Here is an 8,082-nt window from a genome sequence, read left to right as displayed (position 1 = left end):
ATACATTTCAGAAGTTACTGCAGTCTTATCCTGTCCCTTCTGCTGTGTACAGATTTGAGGAAGGGTCTGTATCAGGGTGCAGAGTGGCCTTTCTCTTTGTGTCTACCCCAGTCTGAACCTGCAGGGGTGGCTCAAAGCCCCCTGACTCCAGGAATGGAGGGGGAGAGGAGGACTCCTCAGAACTACTAACAGGAGAGTGAGAGTAAAAAGAAAATTGACAGAAGCCAAGGTTATTAGAAAATGGTGGGAAATAAAGACCATACAAATTTAGCCAAATAGCTGCTGCTTTTGTGCCCCCACCTTGTCACCTCTGCCTTACCCTGTTGCCATCTAGAGCGCGCGCAGTGAAAGAAGACTTGGGCGCGTCAGATGTACAGCGCGCGTGACCCTGCCCCTGAGGAAACAAGAAATGTTACGTAATGTCAGACCGGGGGGGGGGGGGGGGGGATGGAAAATGTTGGGTTGGCTGTGAGGCAGTTGGGGGGGGGGGGGGGGTTGGGGTAAAAGTTAACCTGCCTGTTCGGCTGCGGGAAATTCAAATTCCTTTTACTGACTGCAGATGCCACCTGAGGCCTCATTATAATGTCCCCCCCCCCCCCCCCCACCAAAGAGAAGTCTGGGGCCTGGACCAGCATCAGTCACTGCCCCCCCCCCCCCCCCCTCCATGTAGAACTGGACCAGCTACTCATTTTGCTCTAGGTAAGCAGTAATGGAAAACTGAGACCTTGGCTGACTGCAAGAGAGGGAACTCCTCCCTCCCTCTCACTCACTCACTCACTCTCTCTCTCTTTCTTTCTGCCAGCCCTGCTGTCATCTGTTTTTTCTTTCTCCTCCTCCTTTCTGGTTTAGGGGAAGGGGGGGGGGGGGGACAGATCACCCCACGGCTGAGAGTGGGAGCCCGGCCTCCCTCTCATTGGACTGTGCTGGGGAGGAAAGTGTCAGCCCATGTGGCGTGGCAGAGGGAGGCTCCTGTCACTTAAATAGAGACCGGCCCGGAGAAGAGAGACTGAAAGAGAAATCCCAGCACAGGCCTGTCAGCAGCAACCAGGTACTGTAGCCCTGGGGAGGGGGTTATTTATAGGGAACCTTCACATTAATGGGGGGGGGGGGGAGGAAATTAGAGGCAATTTATAGTGAATTTGCGGATCACGAGGGGGGGGGGATTGGAAGCAGTTCATACTGAACATGCAGATCATCGGGGGAGGGGGAGGGGGGGGGACTGCAGGCACTCTATAGTGAACCTCTAGGTCCGGATTAGCAGACACTCTTTAAAGGTCTGGCTCACCGCATCTCTCTAGTCCTGGCTCTGGACTTCTCCAGCACTGCTACTGTCAGACTCTGTTTCATCCCTTCATATCCGCAGGGTAGGGAGAAACCTAGGACTGCATTGTACACCGGTATCCGGCAAGAAATCGCTTGCTAATATTTCAGGTTTATGACCATGATTTGTACTGTTCAGCTGATTGAAATTTCATATTTTGTGCTATGCATTTCTCCCATTTTGTGTTGTGCAAAGCAGGAATAAGAAAATGCATGCTGTACTTTTTTTAGGACGGTAATTTTCTGCATATCGCTCCAGGCTGTTCCTAAGAGCTGTAGGCAACAATAATAATGATAATAGCTACAGTTTAAAATAGGCAGAAGTCGGAGTGGAGATTCTGAATCTGATACAAGGAAGCTGCCGCAGATCAGTTGCAGTCAGTCTCCAGCAAAAGACAGAAAAGAAACATATTCTTACAAATTTGCGTTTATCGAGAAGGAACCAGGTTTATCAGCACGTTTTCGTGGTTTGATTTCACTGCCGTTTCGGAACCTAGTCTGGATTCCTTCATCTTTTAGTTGTTAAAGCCGGCAGCAGCCATTTTGATCCCATGTTGTGCTGTTTCGTGCTTTGCATATAGAAACAGCTTCTTCTTTCCACACTTCCACTCTTCAAAACAATATCTGATTCATCTATTTACTTTTTGCATTATTACTATTAACAAAACTTTAGTGTTGCATGTTAAATATGTCTCTATACACAGATAAAAATTCTAAATGTTCACTTCTTATCTATGAGGATAGAAAACTGGGGATATATTCTGAATTTTATCACCCAAATTTAATTTTTGCTAGGATTTTTTTCACAGACATAGCTGGAAGGGGGTGGGGGTGGGGGGGCATTGCCCCCTCTCCCCAACGAGCTGCCTGGCTGGAACCCCACCTCCCTCCCTGCGGGACCAGTTACTTTTTTCTCGCTGAATCGCTGCGTCTTACTTGGAAGGAAGGCCCTGGAGTGGGCCTGTATGAATTGTTACTGGGCAGTTCAGTAATACAATGTTGAAAGTGCCATGGCCAGGGTTCAGTCCTGTGGGGGTCGGTACAGATGTGCTGGACCTGCAAGGGCTGGAGAGAGAGAGGTTCTGTTCCTGTTGGGGGTGGCTGGAGGCCGGAGTGAAGGGGGAGAGGTGCTGGACCTGCAGAGGAGGGGGGGGGGGCTGGAGGCTGGAGGGAAGGAAGAGAGGTGCTGGACCTGCAAGGGGAGGGAGTTGAGGTTGGAGGGAAGGGAGAGAGAATCTGGACCTGTGAGGGGGGCTGGAGAGAGAGGAGAAAGGTGCTGGCCCTGCAAGGGTGGGAGCTGGAGGTTGGAGGGAAGGGAGACAGACGCTGGACCTGTGAGAGGGGCTGGAGGGAAAGGAGAGAGAGAAGATGGACCTGTAAGTGTTGAGGGCTTGAGAGAAGCTGGACCTGTGGGGGCGCTGGACCTGTGAGGGTGGGGGCTAGAGGGAGAGGAGAGAGGTGCTGGACTTACGAGGGTGGGGGCTGGAGGGAGAGGAGAAGATATGCTGGACCTTCAAGGGTGGGAGCTGAAGGGAAAGGAGAGAGATTTTGGACCTGTTGGGGGGGGGGGGGTTGGAGGTCAGAGGAAGGGAAAGAGGTGCTGGACCTGCAGAGGAGGTGGACGAGATCAGAGAGAAGGGAGAGAGGTGCTGGACCTGCAGAGGAGGAGGGGACTGAGGGAAGGGAGAAGTGCTGGACCTGCAGGGGGACTGGTGGTTGAAGGGAAGGGGGAGAAGTACTGGATCTGTGATGGGGGGACAGGCTGGAGGGAAGGGAGAGAGGTGCCAGACCAAGAGGATGAAGGAAGAGGGGGTCAAATGCTGAACCCACAGTGCGAGAAAGAACCTGATCCTGGAAGGAGGAGGGAAGAGAGGGAGATAAGCTGGATGAGGTGTGGTCAGCGAGGAAAGTGACACATTGGTGTGGACAAGGGAGGGAGGGGAGAAGCTAGACACAAGATGGTACATAGTTGCAAAAAAACACAGCAAGGCGGTATATCGAATCCCATTCCCTATATAGAAATAGAGGGGAGATGATGGGCATTGGGTTGGAGTATAGGGACTGACACAAAGGAGAGATGCCCCTCTGTGTCCATATTCATCTCCATTCAGAAATTCCTGACATGGGGGTGGGGAATATGAGAAAAGAGACTGGGAGGGGAGTATATGGACACAGAGAGGAGATACTAAACATGGGGGAGAATAGGAACACAGAAGGGAGATGTTGGACATGGGGAGGCATAGGGACACAGAGGGGCGATGATGGATGCGGATATATGAACATGGGAGATGCTGTACAAGGAAATATAGGGACACAGATGGAAGATGAATGGTGGACATAGGTAGAGAAGAAATGTCAAATGAACAGAAAACTCTGGCGAGTGAGTTAAGAGAAGACAGAGGGAAGCGAAAACCAGAGACTGGGACAAATATGATATGAAAAATAAAATGACCAGACAACAAAAAGGTAGAAAAATAACTTTATTTCCTATTTTGTGAATAGAATGTCAGATTTGGATTGTACATCTTGTCAGAACTGGTGTTAGATATGTTTAGGGCCCAGGACAAAATTTTGGGAAGGGATCCAAAAGCCTATTACCAGGCTGTGCCTTCTTCAGCTTCCGGCAGGCTTGGGGCTCTCTCTGGCCAGTTAGCCAAGGACAATTGCCCTGGTTGCACCTCCCTAATACTATCCCTGGCATGTGCTATCTTTTTATTTTATATAGGAAGAAATGCCTTTCTTTCTTGTTTCTCTGATGCTGTACTACATGCAAGGTCTGGCTTCCTGGGGTTTTGGTTTAATTTATGTTTCTAGTTTGTCGTCACTTATTCTGTGTTTGGCATTTGTGTTCCTTGTGTGACCAAAGTATTCTGTTACCATGAATTTTTCATGTAGCAGTCTGTAGTAATTTGGCTTGTTTAGTTTTCCCGATAAATATGTTGGAATTTTAAGGCTCCACTGTAATATTTAGGGTACTGCCTTTTTGTAGGTAGGATCCTTGTTTTGGAAGTTAATGCTGGCATGGTAGATTTACTCTAGGTGCTGAGTGACTTTGTTGTATAGATTTTTTTTAATTACTTTGACAATATGCCTGGAGGGCAGCATAACACGAGGACATGAAATGAGATTGAAGGGGGGCAGACTCAAGAAAAATGTCAGGAAGTATTTTTTCACGGAGAGAGTGGTGGATACTTGGAATGCCCTCCCGCGGGAGGTGGTGGAGATGAAAACGGTAGCGGAATTCAAACATGTGTGGGATAAACATAAAGGAATCCTGTTCAGAAGAAAGGGATCCTCAGAAGCTTAGCCGAGATTGGGTGGCGGAGCCGGTGGTGGGAGGCGGGGCTAGTGGTTGGGAGGTGGGGCTAGTGCTGGGCAGACTTCTATGGTCTGTGCCCTGAAAATGGCAGATACAAATCAAGGTAAGGTATATACAAAAAGTAGCACATATGAGTTTATCTTGCTGGGCAGACTGGATGGACCGTGCAGGTCTTTTTCTGCCATCATCTATTATGTTACTATGTATTGAGCTTTTTTGGGATCTTGTCAGGTATTTGTAACCTGGATTGGCCACTGTTGGAAACAGGATGCTGGGCTTGATGGACCTTTAGTCTGTCCCAGTGTGGCAATACTTATGTACTTATTGAGATTACACTAGAAACCAATATTTCTTTGGTGAGTTTTAGGGGAAATGGCCTAGCTGTGCTCTGTATCCATTGTTGGGGAGGCTCAGGGGGTTCTGTGGATGGCTTCAATACCATATGGGGGAAGAATATATGTGTTTTGAGACTGTGGCTAAATGTACTTTTCCTAGCCCTCAATGTGGTCTGTTGCCACTGAAACCTGCACTGCTACCATCATTGAAGTTATTGGGATTGGAGTAGAGAGTGGAGCATGGGGTGAGGTAAGGAAAGGGCATGGGTACATCAGATGGTGGGTTGTTCTCTTTCAAAAGGTTGGCAACCCTACTGCCCACCCATCCAACCTGTTGGCCCACCCAAAAATTGCCCTCTGGCTGCACCACTGAGGTGATCCCAAAGGCTTTCCCTCTGCAGCGGGGACAGGAAATTGTAGCAAAGGGAATGCTTTCGACACCACCGAAGGCAGTGTGTTTACTTCACTGACGGTTCCAGCAGCCCAGAAAATTGAAGGAATGCAGCGCTGTAGGGAATGGGAATGGAGAGAAAAGTACTGGATCCTGCTGGGGGAGGTGGTGGAGAAAGCGAGAAATGCCACACTTGCAGATGGGAGGGGGGTATGGGAAAAAGAGCTGTCATATCACAGGGGGAAGGGAGGGAGAGAGATGCCAGACCACAGGTGAGGGGGAGGGGGAAGAAGGGGAACAGAGCACAAGATAGATGGCACTTTGTGACTGAATAGGAGAATGTTGTGGAGCAGAGCAGGGAATTATGGATGTGAGAGATGGAGTGGGAATTTCAAGGGGATGGTGAGTACTTGGCAATTGGTGGGTATGAGTAGGGGTATGTTAATGGGTTGGGAAAATGAGTGAGGGTGTGAAATTGAGGGCTAAGCAGACATAGTGTGAATAACCTGGAAGAATGGAGAGAGGATGAGAGGCATTGAAAAAGGATGGGGATACAGGGAAAGGATATGAGAGGAAGGGGATGAGTCTCCCAAGGGATTGAGTGAGGGTGGAAATAGGGTTAAAAAGATGGTGAAAGAGAGGGAATAGGATATGGGGTGTAGAAGAATGCCCTGGAGGCGAGGGAAGGAAGGAGAATTGAAGTGGAGATGGGCTGATGAGAGGCAGTGGAGAGTAGATGAGTACAAAAGATAGAAATGGGGGACTGAGGAAGGGAATAGGAAATGAGAAAAAAGACAGAGGGGGCAGTGGGATTGCTGGAGAGAAGATGAGAAAAGCTGGTAGAGGGTGAGAGGGAGAATTGAAGGGTAAAAATCATATGTAGTCGGATATAGAGGCAGAGAAGAGAAAAGAAACATAAAAAAGAATGGTCAGTGCCAGATGGATATAGAGATGGAAAGAAAGAAGCAAAAGAGAAGAAATAGGCAAATCTGGAAAAGAATTTAGAAGACCGACCCAATTAGAAAAGAACCCAGACAACAAAGGTAGAAAAGAAATATTTTTATTTGGAATGTGTCTGTTTTGAAAAAATGTAGATCTTATGCATCACCACCACCTTCATCTTTCCTGTCTCATCCATCACCACGTGTGGCCTTTTTCTTCACCACATAGTATTTCTGTTAATCTCCTGTGTCCCATTGCACTGTCTTTCCCCTCAACTCCTGCCGTTCTCATCCCGCTACTGCTGATCTTTTTTCTGGCATAGTGATGCACATTAGAAAGAATAACCCAAATTATCTAGATTCCACTTTAGGAGTCACCACCCAGGAAAAAAATCTAGGTATCGTTGTGGACAATATATTGAAATCTGCTCAGTGTAAGGAGGCAGCCAAAAAAGCAAACAGAATGTTAGGAATTATTAGGAAAGAAGAGTATTGAGTAGCAACATTTAATCATCTTGTTTCATCAATTCGGTCGGTAATCTGTTGCAAGTTATTGTTCCATTAGCAGCAGGTTTAACTTTAGCCAGCTCTCAAACTGCTTTTGTTTCTTTCCTTCTTTCTTGATCTTCTACCGATTGTATGTTGCCCTTCTGGGCGGTTTACAATTTCTCTCTTTCCCTTTATCTTTCCATAGTTCTCTCTCACACGTTATTGCACATTTAAGTTGTTCTTTGTCTCTTTCTGTAGGTATTTGTTTTATCTCTCTATTCTTCTCCTGTAAAGTGGAAGGTACAACCTGGCCATAAATATTAAGAATACTAGTAAAAAAGGCCCATTTCTGACACAAATGAAACAGGCGCTAGCAAGGTTTTCCTCGGAGTGTGTATGTTTGGGAGAGTGTATGTGAGAGTGACTGTGTGAGAGTCAGAGTGAAAGTGTGAGTGTGTGTGTGAGAGAGAGTGAGTCTGGGTGTGATTGTGTTTGTGAGAGAGTGTGTGTGTGAGAATGAGAGTGTGTGCAAGTGTGTATGTGAGACACAGTGTGAGAGAGAGTGTGTGTGTGTGTGAGAGAGAGAGAGTGTGTGTGAGACACAGATTCTCTGTGAGAGTGAGTGTATGAGACCAAGCGAGTGTGTGAGTGACTGTGTGGCACATAGAGAGTGAATGTGATACAGAGTGAGAATCAGAAAGACATTGTATATGAGAGAGAGAGTGTGAGCCTTGCCCTCCCAATCCATGCCCATCTGTCCCCTGCCCCCTCCATTCATCCTTTTCCAGAAATTCCCCTCTCTCCCTGAGCCCTGCCCTCCCAATCCATGCCCATCCATGCTCCTCTGTCACCTGCCCCCTCCATTCATCCCTATCCAGCAATTCCCCTCTCTCCCTGAGCCCTGCCCTGCAATCCATATCCGTCCATGCCCATCTGTCCCCTCCATTCATCCCTATCCAACAATTCCCCTCTCTCCCTGAGCCCTGCCCTCCCAATCCATGCCCATCCATGCTCCTCTGTCACCTGCCCCCTCCATTCATCCCTATCCAGCAATTCCCCTCTCTCCCTGAGCCCTGCCCTCCCAATCCATGCCCATCCATGCTCCTCTGTCCCCTGCCCCCTCCATTCATCCCTTTCCAGCAATTCCCCCTCTCTCCCTGAGCCCTGCCCTCCCAATCCATGCCCATCCATGCTCCTCTGTCCCCTGCCCCCTCCATTCATCCCTTTCCAGTAATTCCCCTCTCTCCCTGAGCCCTGCCATCCCAATCCATGCCCACCCATGCTCCT

General features: G+C 48.4%; 1 protein-coding gene across 2 annotated transcripts in view; it reads left to right on the top strand.

The window, feature by feature from the left end:
- The first annotated feature begins 962 nt into the window (after positions 1–962).
- FASN (fatty acid synthase) overlaps positions 963–8,082 on the top strand; it is a 126,184-nt gene continuing 119,064 nt past the window's right edge. The window contains exon 1 of one of the 2 annotated variants that reach the window (XM_030205192.1): positions 963–1,048. The gene's annotated coding sequence lies outside the window, so the exon portion shown is untranslated. Of the gene's footprint in view, positions 1,049–1,345; positions 1,365–8,082 lie in introns of those variants that run through there. The other variant, XM_030205193.1, reaches the window with a different exon arrangement.

The sequence above is a fragment of the Microcaecilia unicolor genome, chromosome 6 (genome assembly GCF_901765095.1).
Source record: "Microcaecilia unicolor chromosome 6, aMicUni1.1, whole genome shotgun sequence".
NCBI classification, from domain to species: Eukaryota; Metazoa; Chordata; class Amphibia; order Gymnophiona; family Siphonopidae; genus Microcaecilia; species Microcaecilia unicolor.
The sequence above is the reverse complement of the archived record's forward strand: the minus strand, read 5'-3'. Positions and strand labels throughout refer to the sequence as shown.